Here is an 18,143-nt window from a genome sequence, read left to right as displayed (position 1 = left end):
GCAGTGGGCCGAGGCCATGAGCAGTGTGTTGGGGCTGAGTTGGGAAGTACTTGGAAGTGGAAGGTATCAGGTACAGATACTTGAGGGAAAGCCGGCAAACCAAATTCGAGCAGCGTACCCATAATGTTCATTGCACATTTTGGAGGTGCTGCATGGAAGGACTCGCTTCACCTATTTCTTCTTACTTGTTATGGTGTGGCTACCAAGCAGCTTAAAGCTCAGAAAGTGGCTCGCTCTATGTCTCCGTGGGACAGCACTGCTCTCACGAATAGTGAGGAATGAGCCAGTCCTAACTGCCTTAATCCTGTTCCTGCTGCCACAGGATCTGACTGTCCCCTGCATGACAGCATTGAGACACTCTTCGGAGGGACCCAGGAAACTCCTGAATCCTCCCTTTCCCCAGCTCCAAGCACCAATGAAATGACGTTCTTGGTGGGAGGTGACTCTGTGGATGGCTCTGCCCTGCATTAAGTCTTCATCGTCATCCGCAGCAAACACGGTGGCATACATCACTCATCTCAGCACTCAGCGGGCTGAGGCGGGTTGACTGCAAGTTCAAATCCAGCAGGGCAACTTATCAACTCAGTAAGACAGAGCAGAAGTGCTGAGGATGGAGTTCCTCACGAAGGCCCCGGGTCCAGTCCTTGGCACCTTGAAAAATGCCCCTAATCTAGAGCAAGTCTTCTCCTGACTCAAGACCTCCCTGCAGCTCCCACTGGGGCTCCCAGCACAGCCTTGGCCTCACCCGGCTGCTCGTTTTTGCAGCTCATTGGACGCCAAGGTGCATGATGCTCCTGGCTCTTCCCTCCGGATGATGACAGCCTTGTCCCAGCCTTGTCTTCTCCTTGCTAAGTTGTGCCTCAGTTTCCCTTGTTAGCAAGGCTTCCAGACCACCCATTCATAAATGCAACCTGGCTCTGCTCCAAGTCTCCTCTAGCAGTGCCGCATCATGAAGCCTCATCATGTCCTGAAGGATACAGTCAGGGACTTGCACAAGTGTTTATTAATGTTTCCCAAGCATCAGATCAGGGGTAGCTTCTCAGCTAGTATTTTGACTGTCACAGAAAGTCTGCCCCTTCATCATTGTCTTTCCAAGACAGACCCATGTCACCTGCTTCTGGGAGACCTCAGAAGTGGGCCTTTACTCTGACGTGTCCCTCAGTTCCATCCAACTGAACTTGCTCTTCCAGAACAAATCAGCTAGACCTGTGCAGCTATGGAGCACAGATCTATCCAAATACCCACAGATCTAGCCAAAGCTCACATTGAGATGCAAAGCCCAGTGCAGCAGCCATGTGAGGTGTGGCCTGCCTCAGGCTACTGTGTCATAAGGGTGGAGCCCACAGCAGAGGGATTAGTGCCTCCAAGGGAGCCTGCGGGGCCTGGCTGGCCCCCTTTGCCTTCATTCCTCCTGCAAGACACCAAAACAAGGCACCTACCTTCTTGCAAGTGGAAAGCAAGATCTCTCCAGATGTGGTGTTTGCCAGTGAGTTCGCAGCCTTTATTATTTATTCGTGGGAAGGAAATGTCTATTACTTACAAATCACCCAGTCTAAGGCATTTGTTATATCAGCAGTAATGGACTAGAACATTTGTGTCAGCATTTAAAGTCAGTAACATACGCATTTGGAAAAAGCTGGAACACAAAGAACTTTTAGTGGGAATCTTTAACAAGCCTTAGAGGTACTGCTTTTCTACTATGGAATATTTAGTTTTAAACTTGTTGTAATGGAGAATAATCCAAACCTTTTTAGTAGGAGAAAGAGAGAGGTAATAAAAGCAATGTTTTATTCACTCTTTTGAATTCTTGAAGACAATTTTCTCAGTCAGTTGATATATAAAACAAGCTGGTTAGTTCTTATTGTCTCCGACCTCGCGGGAATGCCTGAGCTGAAACATCGTTTGACTGCAGACGTATCAACACGTCTTTCTACACAGAGCTGTGCAAGAGCCCTCCACCTAAACGGCCCTGCCGTCTCTTTCACAAAGTTGAAATCTTTCTTGTTTGGTCAATAATAATCTAAGGGCCGGACCGATAGCTCAGCGGACTAGAACGCCTGCATAGGCAGAGCGCAGTGGCCGGGGTTTGATACCCGCCGACAGGGTGCGCGGAGACGGCAACTGAGACTGGGCATGGTGGCAAGCACCTGTAATCCCAGCATTTGGGAAGCTGGAAACAGGCTAATCACTACATCCAGTCTACATAGTGAGACCCTGTAGACCCTGTCCTAAATATAAAAAAGAAATCTAGTAGAAGATCAACGTGATCTCCCAAGCTTAAAAGTTGTAGCAGAAAAACTTTTTTGCCTCAAATAAGGGAGTTAGCTTTATTTTATGAAGGAATGATGGCCATGAAGTTTCTAATGTATTTATTTATTTTTTTGTGGTACTGGTGACTGAACTCAGGACCTTGTGCTTGCCAGGCAGATGCTTGTACCACTGAGCTATATCCCCAGCCTGATCTAATATGTTGATTTTTTAAAAATAAAATTGCCCAAAAAAGATCTAACTTGATGCCCCTCTATGATTTTTGCCTTGTAACACGGGTTACCTTTGCTTCACCCGGGGCTCCATCCCTTTACTAAATTACAAGATTCACATTATTTTGAAAGCACACAGCATTGAGACAGCAATTTGTGCCAAAATGCTCAACTTAATCTCCAGATTCCTTGTAATCTGGCCCCAGAATGTCTTTCTGGATTTAGTCTAGCTAAATTCTTATATATTCTTGGTTCTTTGGCTTCTTCTAAGCCAGCCAGAGGAACTCATTCCTGAAACGCATACGACACGGTAGCTTCCGACCTCTAAGCCCTAATTCATACTGGAAAAGCTCTCTTATTCCTATGCACCCGTTTGGATTCCCAACTGCATTTTAACAGGGTCTTATTTTAAAGCAATTTTATACTGATAGAAGATATCCAAAGATGGTATATAGAACATTCTCATATACCCATACCAAGTTTCGTGTCATGTTATCTAGCATCTTAATAAAATGGTAAACTAATCAAAGCTGGGGAAAAAAACAAAAAGATTATCAACTACAGATTTTATATTTCTTCAAGAATGTTCTTTTTGAGTCGGGTACTATTTTGTGTTGATCATAATGTGTCCTCAGGCTCCCCAGCGATGACAGGGTCTTAGTCCTTTCTTGGCTGTCACCACTTTGTTGCTCTTGAGTAGTGGTCAGGAAGCACTGTGCTCTACCTAGACGTCCTGAGAACCTGCTGTGTTCATAGATGGAGCTTTGAGGAGGTGAGTGGGCTATGGGAGCGCAATACTCTTGGGTGGACAGCCCTCCTCCCCCTTGACCTCTCAGCTCCATTTGCCATGTCACGAGCCTCGTCTCTGCTCTGCATTGCTGCCATGCTTCCATGCCTGGAGCCTACTAACTCCACACTGGAAACTCTACAAATAGGAGCTGAAATAAACCTTTCTTTCTGTAAGCTGTAAATATCAAGTATTATGTCCCAGATATGCCGACCCAAGATATTCTTATGCTTAGAATGAAGTTCTGAAATTGAGGGAAAAGGGTCTGTGGAGGGAGCATGCCTGGCTCCTAGCAAGCCTCTTCGCAGGGTGTCAATGGCAGCGCAGGACCCTGATCACTTGAGCGAGACTGTGTTGCCCAGGTGTTTCCTACGTCTCCTCCACACGACTCAGAGAAGTCAGCTTACATCCAGGTACAAAGGATGAAGGCACACAGTGCATGCACACGCACCTCTCTCCATGACGGCTGTGACTGTCACATACCACAAACCCAGACTCACAAGAATAAAAATGTTTAGAAAACAGAAGGCAAATTAGGCAGTGCTGCTGGGAGGGAGGAATTGCAGGGAATTTGTGGGCATACATTAAAAGCGCAATTAATAAATATTTGGGAGAGATCTTTTGAGACCATCTAGCATTACTTTAAGCTCAAATTAAGTCCTTTCTTCTCCAGGTGATTTTCTAACCATAAAAATTTCTAGCCTCTGATTTCCTTGCATACAATTGAGTACATCAGCAACTCTCTCCTGAAATCTACGTGGCAGGCAGATTCCTTTCCGGGTCATTCTCCAGTGGCTATACCTAGAATTTGCACATACTGCCTGGCCTTCTGTGTGTTATCCTACCACTTCCTTACCCACTGATCAGGCTGCACGGGCCCTGGCTGTCTGTGGCATGTGTACTTGCACATTTGTGTGTGTGTACAGGTTTGCAAATCCTGCAGCCTAGTAAGCATAAGAGCTGTCATGGATCCCAGAGGCAGTTGTCCTGTGTCTGTGCCTCAGACCTGCTGACCAGAGCTATGAGCAAGTCAGTTTTGCCTTTTAGAACCTTGGTTCCTTCAGCATCTGAGAGACAAGGTTACATCCAGCAGTCAAGCCTGTCGGAAGGCTTAGATTGTAGAGGCAAAGCTATCAGAGGGCCTTGCTCCTGGGGGAGGGTCTTCATCCTGGTTTCCCCACTAGGCCAGCTACATGAATATCACAGGCTGGGCTCTGCCTGGGTCCTCTTGCATCCCTATGCATGACAGGGATGCTTTTCACCAGTGTGAAAGCTGTCACTTGTAGGCAATCTCAGGGCTACTTGGAACCATACACATTCAGGTCTCCAGGCCTCCATGTCCGGACCTTTCAGAGCAGTCTATTTATTTTTATTATTTTTTATTTTATTGGGAAACAAATAGCAATAAGACAGTTTCAAAACTGATTAATAGGACAGTTTCAATAATTAATACAGGGCTGGGGAGATAGCTCAGTAGAATAAGCACTTGCCTGGCAAGTGCAGGATCCTGAGTTCAATCCCTGGTACCGCAAAAAATAACAATAATACTAATAATTAATACATTGTACATTGTTATCTTCTTAGTAGTCATCTATACTACAAGATGCAGACAGGATATCCTGTCCAAACACTATTAGTACAAATCTTTCTTCTCATTGAATTAAGCAAAAGTAGCTGTATATCTATCCTAGCTATTCTTCATATACAGATACAAAATGGTCCTTCCTTTGTATCCCTTTTTTTTGTTTAGTCCTGTCAGAGGTGGGTATTCCACTGGCATCTAAATACTATAGGTGTGTAAATTCAGCAAAAGAATCCAACTCAGTCCAGCAGTCCCCAGTAGTAGTGGGTTATCCACAGAAGTTGTTGACTTGAGGCTTTCACAGCTCAGCATATTAATATAGCTTTACTTCATATACCTCATTTTTATACTTTTCTGCTGGATGGTTAAGACCAAGATAAAATAAGACCTATATAATAATAAATATAACTTTTGTATCTGATAAGGTCAGTCAAGTACCCTCAGGATTTATCCTGTAGCCCTGTTACCGCAGGTTGCAGATCCTTTGTCAGTGTCAACCATGTGTATGAGTCACGGCTATTGCTTGACCAATTTGCAGAGCAGTCTATTTTGATCTATTTTATATATTGTTTTTAGCATGAGATCTTAGTTTGGAAAAATGAGTTCTATTGACAAGCATTTATACAATGGAGTATCATTCAGCTACAAAACAGAGTAAATTGAGACTTCTGTTGGTAAATGGATGCAACTAGAGAACATGCTCTTAAGTGAAATAAATCAGACCCACATGTGCAAACATCATATTGTCTCCTTAGTGTGAGAACCTGAAAGAGAAAAATGGAACCTGAAGGGTACAACAGACACTGGGGAAAAAGGAATGAATTTATTCAAAAGGAAAGAATTACTGAGTTGAGGAGAAGGACAGGAGAGGGAGTGGGTGAAAGAGATTTGTCTATGTATGTAAGCAGAATGGCTTGGACAACTACACTGTGCATTTCTACTGGTCTATGGAAAGAAGCAGTTAATGCTTTAATTTGTTTAATCTCCTTTTTTATTGTTTCTCCTTTTTGTCTTCTTAATTTCTTATATATGTCTTTCTTTTTTTTCTTTGTTCTTTCAATTTTACATGCATGTATCTGTTAATATGAATAACTGGTTGGAGGACAACACTATGTATTACAATAAGTACTTTGAAATTCATATTACTTTGTTAAGTGAAAATCTGTATCACTTGTAATATTTTCTTTTTTAATTCTAATTTGTACTCTCTTTAAAAAAAAGTCCACCTAATTCTAAAAAAAAAAAAAAAGAAAAATGAGTTCTAAAACTTAATTTTTAGATTACATTATAAAGTTAAGGGAAAGGAGGGCCTGCAAGATAGCCCAGCAGACTAAGCACCTGCTCAGGGGAGCATAGGGACTGGGATTTGAGCCCTAGCAGCACATGCCACACTGGCCCCTCCCCTGGGCACGCTGAGCCAGCCACTGAGTCCAGGTTTGGTGGCGCAGGCCTGTAATTCCAGCACTGGGGAGGCTGAAAGCAAGAGGATCACTACAAGTCCGAGCTGCATAGTGAGACCCTATACCAAATATATGAAAAAGAAAGAGAGGAGAGATGGCTTATACTTTTGACATTCCTCAATGTAAAACCTAAGACCATACGTAAAATTAATATTCATTAACAATTAAATCAACAACAGAACTAAAAGCTCCCCGTGGATCTCGGTCTGGTAGCAGGCCTGACTCCTCACAGTGTGCCCAAAACGTCCTCATAAATGATCAACAGCACAGGCTGCTTTCTCAGACCTGATAATTCTGGGGCTTTTGCCACACATCATTGGCTTTCTGGGTACATCGTAATGGGAGGGAATTCGTGCTCATGAGGACTTTTTGTGTGTGTAAAGGGGATTGAATATTGAAATTTACATTCAGACTTCTTCACCTAATAGATCTTTATCTGCAGTGGTCATGAAATGCTATTCTTAATGGGAACAGTGCCATTTGTAGCTTGTGGCTCTAGTAAGCAGGCGCGGTAAGTCACTGTCCTCACAATGGCCTTGAGAGTGGCAGGGCCCATCAGGCAAAGATGGACCCCATGTTCTTGAAGAACATCCCAAGAAGGCGCGAGCCGGAGGACTTTGTGATTTACAGACTGCACATCACTTTTCCATTTTACCTGGGACCAGAAGTGTTTCAGATTGCAGGTTTATTTTTTTTCTTTCAGATTTTAGGATTTTACATAGTGAGTTATCTTTGGCATGAGATGTAAGTCTAAACGGAAGATTCAGTTGTGTTTCATACCTAGTGTCTCTAATTTTGCCATTATTTTTCAGTGTGCCTGCACTTGGATGGCCACACAAGGTCTGGGTGGAATTGTGTATGTGTGGCTTTGTGCCAGCATCCCTAACACTCCCGATTTTGAAGTATCCTGCATTTTCACATTAGGAATATTTATCCTTTGAGATGTTGGACACCTCAGGGTGGAGCCATGCATCTCCCTGGCAGAGACTGACAAGAGAGCTCCACCCTGTTCCTCACCCCAGGACAACAGAATTTCAAGAGAGGTAACTGGTCCTAGGGACCCCAGAGAGCTCACCCTGCACCTCTTGGAGTTCATTTTCCATCACAGCATCTGGGTATTCTGCATTTCCTTTTCGTTCAGTTTTCAGAGGCTCCACCTTCATTATAGTATCCAGGCAAATAAACTCAAAGGCAAAAACACCTTTGAAACAGTGCTACATCACAGTTTCTCCAAAACCTACTTTGTCTAATAACCCAAATGCGCTGTCACTTTAGGCAGGATAGCGACCATCCAGGGAGAAGGCGCAGGCGAGGAGGCATGGGTCAGGACATCCACAGCGATAGGTCACTCTTGACACGGGCCCAGCAGAGACATCAGGGAACGTGAGACGTAGACTTCTCTATTCAAGACAGAGAAAGGCAAATTCGGGCTCCAGTCTTCCCAGTCATGCAAACCTACCCAAAGTGGGCTAAGGTTGAAGGATTGCTGCTTGCCTTGTCCTTGTAAACACACCCTAGTCACATAATCAAACAATCCCAGCCTGGGATGCTGGCTTTGTCCTGATTTTGATTAAATGAGGCAGATTTGTTTTCTGCAGCTGCTGGGGCCATTTCCCACAGGCTGGGTGGTCTAAGACACCAGAAATGTATTCTCTCACGGTTCTAAAGGTTAGAAATCCAAGATCAAGATGTTGGCAGACTTGGCAGCTTCTGGAGATGCCGAAGAAGAATGTGTCTGCAGCCCACCTTCCAGTTCCAGGGTTCTGTGGCTGCTCCCTCTCTGTGACAGCACCTGCTGATTTCCACTTGTGTCCCCCTGCTCATCCTACAAGAACAGCAGTCACAGGGGACCCTTTTCCATTGTAGCCTCATATTAATAATTTTGCCGCAAATGACTCCATTGCCAAGTAGGGTCACATCAGAGATTATCTCTTCAATATATTTTCTTGGGGATAAAAGTCAATGGAGAGAGCAATGGGCTAAAATCCACCTCAGCCTTGCGTCCTCAGGGTGGTGTCCATGTGGGGCCAGGGAGGGAGTGCATAGGACGTTTACAGAAGGTGAGAATAGGTCCACAGTGGCTGAGCTCAGGGCCGAGCAGATGGACAGCACCGGAATCTGTTTCTGGCAGTAGTGGCTAAAGAGCACCTCAAAAGCAGAGCTGACTGCTGGAGGCCCCGGGAGGAAATGAGGGCACTTAAGTTGACAAGCGGGAATTTTCACATGCCCAGAACCAGCTGCCCCACAACTCATGGCTCTAGCCCGTGTTTGCTCATGTGTCCTGCTTTCTTGGACATTCTTGAAAATGCACATGAAGCCACCATGCTGGTCTCCCCATGAGTCACTACAGTACGGGCTGCAGGTGAGAAGACACATGTGGGTTAGGAGCAGAGAAATCCACGGCACAGGCGAGGACTAGGGTTCTGGACGTCTAGGGAGTCTTACAGGCTGCAGTGCCCAGTGTTGAGGGGAATTAAGGGAATGACAGGGATCGTGTCAAACTAGAGCCCCATGGCAGGCACACCTCTCCGCTAGAACTGTGACATGGCACTGCGCACGAGGGCGCTGGCTTGGGCAGCAGGTGTCAGGGTGATGCCCAGACTGCTCTCCCTCCACTGCGCTGTGAGCCCGCTGGGCACTGAGCGGACTTCCTTGCTGAGTGTATCCCTCCTTGCTGCCAGCAAGAGTGTGAGGTCACAGTTGCTGGATGGCTGGAGTTTCAAAGCAAAACTAGGTATCTGCATGGTTATATCTGGTCTGTTACTTTTTAGAAGTTGTCTCCAATGTTGGAAAGCTCTGTGTCAGCCATTGCGAAGGGCCCTCAAGCTGTCCCCCTGTGCGAGGCTCGTGTGGAGGAATGGGGAGGTGGCATGGCATCAGAGCTTTAGGCTCTTGGACTGCACCAAGGAGGATGATCCCAGCCCCTGCCTGCAACAGCATTCAGGGTTGGTTCCTCCTGCCCTGGGCTCCCTGTGAACCCCTGCTCCAACCCCCACCCCGCCCCACCCTCCTGGGGCCCTGTACACAACAGCTCCTGGCTGTGCTACCTGCTGGGCTGCTCCACTCCCCTGAGCACCTTTTTCAACATCCAGGCAGCTGCCTCTCTGAGACCCAAGCCTGGGCTTTGGGTGCTTGAGACGCCTTCGTCACCTGCAGAGGTGACCACCAGCTCACTGCTCCTGTCCTATCTCCTAGGTTGAGAAACGATGCCTAGTAACTGTGCATCGCCAGGGCAGCCTGCACCCTTGGGGCCAGAGACCCTCCTCACATCTCCTGTGGACCCGGGGGCTCCAATAGCTACACCTTTTGACCACAGATGATTTGGAGGGGACCCACACCAGTGCCCACCTATGCAGATGAGAACGCTGAGCTCCAGAGAGACAGACAGACAGAGACAGAGAGACACAAAGAGAGAGACGACGGAGACAGAGATAAAGACAGATGCAGGCAGACAGACAGAGACAGACAGAGAGACAGAGACAGAGAGAAACAGAGACAGAGAAATAGGCAGAGGCAGAGACAGAGGCCGAAAGAGATAGGGAGGAGAAAAGGAGAGAGAAAGAAAAGTATGTCCATGGTCACACAGCTAAACATTCACAGAGCAGGAAAGATAGTGTATATTTGTGTTTTTGTTTAGATTTTGAGCTTGAGAGAATTTTATGCTTTAATTGAATCTTTGAACATTGTAGAAATTAATTTAAACGTTATGTAATGTGTTCTTAATTGATTTGGCAATGAAATACAGTTGTTCCAGTCTAAAATAAAATGAAAAAAAAAATATGCCAACCAAACTCCACCCACAATTCTCTACCCCATCTTTGAAGAAAACAGATTGTATTAGAAACATCTTGCACTGGGACACAAGAACAGTTTGTTTATTTTTCAGGGCAAGGCTTGCTTTGATCACCTTTGGAGGGAACCTGGGGCGCACTGTGTGGCGCCTCCGGCCTGAAGCGCCTCAGACCTCGGGAACCTCGCGAGGGGCCCGCTGCGACCCTCCTGCCTCTTTCCCCCACATGCTGCGCTCAGCACTCCAGTCCTGGCCAGGAAAAGACACACGGACTTCGCTTCTATGGTGAGCATTCCGGGGCCAGGATCCTTTATCGCTGCACAGATCCTGGAATCAGTACCGCACCCGTCCCCTGAATGCTCTTGGCAAAAGTGGATTGAATTTAGTTCATTTATCGCGCTGCATTCGACTAGGAGAATTCTGATGGCGCTCAGAGCAGACTCATTTCCATTTCTGCTTCGTGTTTATAGCCCATTGTAGGCTACAGCGGGCCTGAACAACTCAAGCCAGCAACACAAACGTCATCCCAAGGAAATTCCCGTTGCTGTTGCTGTGGAGAGCGCTGCGGGGATCGAGCCGCTGCTCGTGAGAAGGCTGCTCCCTGCAGTTCTGAAGAGGCTTGCGGATACTTTGCTTCTGTCTGGTGAGAGCCGACACATGGTGCTCGGAAGGCAGGAGATGCAGCTCAGCGGCCCGACTGAGTCGGCACCCTCCGGGTCTCCCTTGACACCGTGCTCACCGAAACCTCTCCACGGACCTGCTCAGAGGGGCCCTTCTCTGCCTCTGTTTTAATCCAGATAAAATAAGCCTCCAGCCCCGCCTCCCCCTGCCTGGTGGGTGGGACACATCCCGAGACGTCACCACGAGGCCACTACGGGGGACTTTTCTAGTAAATCTTCTGGGTAAAGTCAGGCAGAATATGCAGGTGGGCGACATGCGCCTCCGTGGGTGTTGGGGACGGGTGAAGACCCCAGACTTCCGAAGCCCTGGGGACGCCAGCTGCCTAGGCTTTCCGTGCCTGCTTCTCTTCGCTTTTCTTCCTGAGCCACCTTTCTTCTCCCAGTTTCTTGTGCAACAACTTCTCTATTTTGCAAGGTGGATCATTTCTTCCTTAATGCAAAGAAGACAAAAGACAAGGAAGGGCCTTGGAATCAGTTGAAAAAACCCAAAGGTGACCATCTTTTGTTACTGGTTATACCAAAATTTGAAATTTTGTCTTTTTTTTTTTTTTGCCTCCTCTCAAACAGTGGATTCCTACCAGCTCTTGAGGAACTGGTTCCACAGTGCTCTCCCCGCCACTTTTTATTCATTTGTGCATTTGATTCGTACTTTCTGCTCCTATCTGCTGCTGAGGAGGCCAGTTTCTGAGGAATATCGAGTAACAAGAAGATGGATGAGCCGTCCAGAGGCCACGCCCGGGTCAGTGAGCAGAGACTAGAGGCTACCGTCTCCCCAGACAGGATCGTGCAGCCCCTCGCAGCCTGTCCATGTGGAAACCCCTCCTATTTACTTCATTTGTTTATGTATTCACCCATCATATGCTTATCACTTACTGAACATTTACTTTGTGCTACAAGTGAGTTGTTTTTGTGCAGAGGATTGAGCAACGGACAAGGCATTAATCATACCTTTACAGAGTTCACTTTTACTGTCAAAGTAAAAATCAATCAAAAGTGCAGTAAGTTGAACATCTGCAGCCCAGGTCTTCGTCTGAACCTCTGTCAACTATTTCCGTTATTACGATCAATAGCATCATGGCTTTCAGGAGGAGGAAGGGAGTGGGGTCTTGGCCTCACAGGACAGAGCTGGCAAGAAGCTGCGTTTCAGTAAGGCTTGCGTTTGTCAGGCAGTGGGCAGTGTGTCGCATGACTTGCCATTCCTGGTGGCAAATGTCAAGCTCGGGATCAAGTGTTGGTTCCCCAGAGAGCTGGTTTGCATGGTGAGTGAAGAACTGGCCTCCTGCTTTTGGAAGCAATGACTGTGAAATATGGGAGCAATTATTGAAACACCTGCAAAGAATGTCCACTAATCAAGGTTTACACAATGAAATGACAGGGAACACACATTTCAACCTCACACCCCTTAATTTCAGCAGGATAGGCCAAGGAGGCCCCTTGATCATTTTTACGTGACTGGTGTTACAGGGAGGATTAGAGTTTTTTAAGTCAAAAGGCAACAGTAAGCTGTAACTCAGGCAAAGTAACCAGAAGAACATCATGTTCATATTACTGTAATGTCCAAGGCTGCTGACAGTACTGACAATGTCCAATTTATAGTGGCTTGTCTCATGATTTCTCAGCTTTAAAATAGTGCCAGAGAGGATCTATAAGCCTTCTCTTTACCCTCAGAACATTAGGCAGTCAATCTCATGATCTAGTCAATGTTCTAGCATGAAACAGGCCTTCTGTCGCACGACTCTGCCCAACGGCAGGCTAAGGCGAGCTCTTCAGCAGAAAGGAATGAGCAGGTCCGGAGAGGCTGTGGCTTTTGGCAGATGCATCTGGTGCATTGTCAACCTAGGATTCTTCAGCTGCGGGTAGATTATCAGGTCACTTGTGACCTGCAAGTGCCCATACTTACCAGGAGTCAACCGAAGGCAGAAACTCTGGCCTGTCCTTTGCTGTCACCTGCAGGCTTATACCTGATGTTTTGCTGCTTCCCCACACTGGAGGGGCAAAGATAAGGCCTCTTCTCAGGGGCTCATGATGCAGCAAGAGCAACACTGGCATCTCCAACTCTGTCCCTTCACACCGTGGCGGCGGTGTGGCCACCCAGAAATCACTGATGATGATTGCGGATCTCGTCGTGGCCTCCTCACGCTCACATGAGAGTGCAAACATCTGCCTGCAGATGGATGCTGAATGCCAGGTTCCAGGCACTCCAGAAAGTCTAACTTTTAAGTTGATTGTAATGTAGCGCACACCAAAGCCTGGCAGAGAAACGGTGTTCATGGTAGAGGTCTAAGCGGACTCTGCCCCATCTCAGCTCAGAGCACTTGAGTGACAGAGACCGCATCAGCGATGCGCTGCCCCTGACTCTCCGCTTCCCTGTCAACCTCTGTGCTATACAAAGGAGCATGAGCGAGCAAGGTCTGGAGGAAGCAGAAGGCAGCTTTGCGTTGTTTCTGAGGCAGTGGCAGGGCTGCAAGGCTTGCGGAATGTTCTGTGACTTGCAGGCATTGGGTAGGAATTGTCCACCTTTGGCCTTGAAACAGTCAGAAATCCCCCCAGACTCCTGCAGCACCCCAGTCTCCTCCAGAGATCCAAAGTGGTTCTGGTTCCTTCTGTGCTCGGCTGCTCAGGAGCCCCAGGCCCGCTCCATTCTGCTCTTGCTCGAATGCTCTCTCTGCCCACTCTATAAACACAAACGTGCCCTGGGGTGCGCTCCCCACCGCCCTTATTCTTATTCACTGCGCATATTGATTTTTATTATGATGTGTGTATTTGTTCATTGCTTTGGGGATGTGAGCTCCAGGAAAGTGGAGATTTTGTTTTGTTTTGTTCACCGCACCATCCTCAGCCCTTGGAACAGGGCTGGGAACACTGAGTGCATGTGCATAATAAGTGTTTGCTGAATGAATGACTATGTGGTGAATATATGAATGTGTAACAGCGCAGTTACCGTAATAGCAGTCAGCAGCCTCTGTGAGCCCGTCTGCGCGCAGGCGCTGTGCTACATGCTGGCGCCCATTGTCCCTTCAAGCCTTGCTGCACGGATCCCCACCCAAGAGAGGGGCAACCCAGGTTACCTCTCACCGTATCAGGCTGGGGAGTGGAGGTCACAGCACCAGAAGGGAAGCTCCGAACCGTCCTCACAGGGCTGGAGAAGAGGCTTCCTTCTTTTGCTTGGGAAGCAGGAAGCACTCGGTCTAGGACATGGCAGCAGTCTTCCCTGCACTAGGAGCAGACCTGGCTCAGGGATGAAATCCAGGGACGAGAAGGCAGTGGAGCGTGAAGGACAGAGCCTGGGCCACGCTGACCTCCCCAGTGCTGGGCCAGACCTTACCCGAGGTTCATCCTCCTCCTCTCATCTGTAGAAGCCCATCGGCGCCTTGATCCCTTAATCTAGCACGGGCTGCCTTTGGTTCCTTGCAGCTGAAAGTTCCTTAGCTGATTTGGGCAGATACTGTTCGGTAACTGGGATCTCAGGCTGGTCATCGGCCTTCTGTCCCCTTAGTGGTGTGGTAGAGTGAGGGGGATACAGGCTCACTTTGGATTTGTTGTGGAACATCAGAGATAATGCAGATGAAAGCCGGAGCCTGGTGTCTGAAGTCTTTAGATGGCCGTGAGGCATTATAACGTAAGAATGGAGGACAGTGGCTTTGTCACAGTGAGAGACGCCCGACCATTTTTCCTCCTGTGGGAGCGCTGAGATGCTTCCCGACCCCGGATGCACATGTAGACACATCGTTGACACATCAGCCTGCTAAGTTCTCTGGGGAACGTCCAGAGCCTAGTAGACAAGTCAGTATCATAGTATTCTACGTATCTGGTGCACAGTATCATGCCAGGCATATGGCAAGTGTTCCCTGGAAACTTGTTGAACCAAAAAATTAACTTGTGAAAAAGGCAGCTAGGGAAGGAGAGAGATAAGTGGTTAAAGGGTAGGAAATATAGAATCAGTTAACTAAGTTTCAGGAGTGAGCAAGGCCAGGTGGAAGGGACAAACGCAGCAGGGGAAGATGAATAGCGCGTGAGACCCAGTTTCTGTCCCCACACGAGTGCTATCAGGTTTCTTTTAGGCCTGCACACAGCCTCGCACTAAATACTTACCAGTGGTTATGGCCCCAGCAAACGCTGGAAGGCACGTTTGCATCTGAGAGAAAAAAAAAATCACAAGAAACTCGCACCAAGAGGGTCAGGACCAACATATTTATGCTTCAGATTTAACCAAATATAGCTTTGTAGAGAGCCATCTCCAGCATGTTCCCACAGCATTCATCTTCTCTACATAACACAGGCGTGCGAAGATGGAGCCGCTCCAACAGAGGAGAGAACTGAATGGCTGGAGGTCCTACCACATCCCCCCGAGCGCAGTGAGCGCCTTGGCGGGGTCTCCCTGTGTTTTCAGAAATATGTCATTGTTTTGTCTTCACCGAAAGCTGTGTTAGGGGAACAAAGTCTATATTGTTCTTCCTTCTGAGCGTGGATTAGTCTCGGATTAAGTGATCTGGAGGAGGGCGTGGGCGGCAACGCCACTGTTTAGGCACCGGGCAGCCGCAGTCATGCTCTGAGCACAGGGCTACCCCGGGGCTTAGGAGACAAATGAGGCCTGAGTGCTAACCTCACGGAAATTGTGTTCTCATGACGTCACACCAGCTAATTGGAGCTTGACTATAATCAAGTTTAAGGAGAAGGAAGGCAAATACATAGAAGAAGATCAGGTCATCTTGGGGATTCTGCATTTTTCAAAATTTATTTTTGCCCATACATAGTGACTGAACTCACGGCAGGGAGCCGGAGTGCGTGTAGTGCATCTTACTTCTTTTCACTTCCCTGTTTCCTGCTACAGTTAACTGCCGGGCAGCCTCTCCAGGGGCTAAGCCACCCTGAGCCCAATTGTCCACATGGCCCGCAACATCCTCCACTGCTGTGGTTGTCTGGTGCTCCCCTGTAACGCCCCAGGCCACAGGTGGGGACATGTGCTCCCCTTCCCGGAGAGCCGGTGCCTGGGCAAGTAAGGAACGAGAGCAACGCCCACGAAGCTCGCTGAGCAAATCTGAGGGCCGGGTGGCTTGGGCCAGGGCTTCTCTCTGCACCTTTCTTTTTGTGCCTTGGAAGATCTCTTTCTAATTTCACATTGGGCAGGATGGGGCTTGTGTGGCCAAAGGGAATCTAGACATTCTTTGTCAAAGCCTCCCACAACTGCTCCGTCCTCCTCTCCACTCTCTTCCCATTGCACGGTGCCTGTGACAAGAGTGCATCCCCGAGGGAGACAGAAAGCTGAGGCGTGACACCTGGCTAGTGTTTTGCACAGTGGGATAAAAGGAAGCAGCACTCTCTGGGCCATGTAAAGCTCTAGGAAGTGCAGACAAGCCACGGATGTGTACCTCTGGGCAATGCACTAGCGAAGGTGAGGACTTGGTGGAAAACCCTGGAAGGAGCAGCAGGCATCGCAGCACGCAGGCTGCAGGGTCTGGTTGAAGGCTCCAGAAGGAAGACGCGGCCTGTCCCAGGTAAGGGTCAGCTGCTTCCAGTGACCCGCCATGGCGGCATACCTGCACTGCACATTGGCTGTGTGCCAGGCACTAGGGTCGTGCTTTACTAATGCCATCCGTTCCTCCTCTAAGCGATCCAAAATCTTCCCCATCTCCAGTTATTATCTTAATTGTGTAGATAAAGATAGTAAGACGCAGAGAAGTAACTACCCAAGATTACATGGCCAGAGCTCAAACACATGTCTGTCTAATTGACTCTGCTTGTAACCACTATGTTCTACCACTTCCTTAGTGGGGAGAAACTAGGAGCTGATAGCAGAATCTATCAATGAACCTTTATGATCTGTTGTGTATACTGTTTGTGGTTGCAAGTTATGCAATATGGTTTTTATTCCATAGAGTACACTCACTCGTTTATTTTTTAAAAGTCCTTTGTCCTTTCATAAAATATACCTCTAAAGCAATACCAGCAATAATTCTGGAGATAAAAGACAGACATAAAAATTTCAGCAAGTAACTGGAAACCATAAAAAATTGAACATTGCTTATTTTCAAAAGAAACAGCTAGAAACTCAAGAGCTGAAAAATGCAACAATGAAAATTAAAGAGCTAAAGGATGGATTTAGGAGCAGTAAAAAGTTCAGAAATATGGATAGAAAGGTCCTTAAATCTATAGGAGGCTTAGCATGCCTTGAAGTGCAACTGCAGAGGGAGAGCAGAGAAAGGGCGAGGCCATTGGATATTTCGTTCCTGAGACGTACATGGGTTCTTCTCGTCTTTCCTTTTCTGAGATCAGGGATGCTGAGCTCATTTCAGCAGCACGTGCGCTGAAATTGGAATCAGGCTGTTTCTTAGCATTGAAGGGATTTTGGTTTTACTAAAACTGGGCAGCATTAGCCAATGATCATTACCTACAAATTTACAAATCTTCAGTGTGCATCCAAGACCGTCATTATTTCGCAAGGTAATACCAGAGAAAATAGAGAAGCCTCCTTTTTCTCCAGGAGAGAGCTATGGGAAGGAGGAGCTGCTACTGCACTGCCTCCACAGACGCAGAGCTCATGACTAACGACCTTTAAATCCTTCATAGAATCTGTGTGGAAGCCCTCCACACAAATACGAGCCACGAAGTCACCCTGACAGTCACCTGCTGTCGCTGTCACCTTCCCTATCCCTGAGACACATATTTGTCTTTCAATTTAAAGGGAGAGAGGCTTATTTTGGCTCACTCTTTGGAAATGTGGATCCTTGTGTGATTGGCAGTGTGGTGGTAGGGCGTGGCAGAGAAAAGCAGGTCACACCACAGTGTCTGGAAGTATCAAAGGAGGATCTGGGAGGGATACAGACCCTTCTGGGTCAGCCCCTGTGACTCCCTTCTCCAAGCCCACTCCACCCCCTAACAGTGGGCCTGACCTAATCCAATCACCTTCCAAATGCTTCAGGCTTTGGAGGCCATTTTAGATCCAAACCATAAAAGATTCTTGGTGGGAAGGTTTTGAGGCTACCTGTGTAGGTGATCTTCTTTGTGGGTACCTTCATTGTTGGATGTTGTGATGATTAATTTTATGTGTCTACTTTTCTGGACCATGTGGCCCAGAAATTAATCAAACATCGTTCCAGATGTTTCTGAGAGAATGTTTTCAAACACTGAGGAAAGCAAATTACTTTCCAGAGTTTAGGTGGCCTTTCCAAGCCACCGAAAACCTAAATAGGGAGAAATCTGGCCTCCTCTGAGCAAATGGAATATTCCAGCAGTCTTTCTCTGGATGAGGACTATGTCTCCTGCTAGAGTCTCCAGCCAGTCAGCTTCCCCATGACTTTAAACTTGCCAAGACTTGACACTCATATGAGCTAATTTCATAAAATGCAACTCTCTCCCTTCATATA

This window comes from Octodon degus, unplaced genomic scaffold (assembly GCF_000260255.1).
Source record: "Octodon degus isolate 3935 unplaced genomic scaffold, OctDeg1.0 scaffold00193, whole genome shotgun sequence".
Taxonomy (NCBI): Eukaryota; Metazoa; Chordata; class Mammalia; order Rodentia; family Octodontidae; genus Octodon; species Octodon degus.
This window is presented reverse-complemented; position numbering follows the sequence as displayed.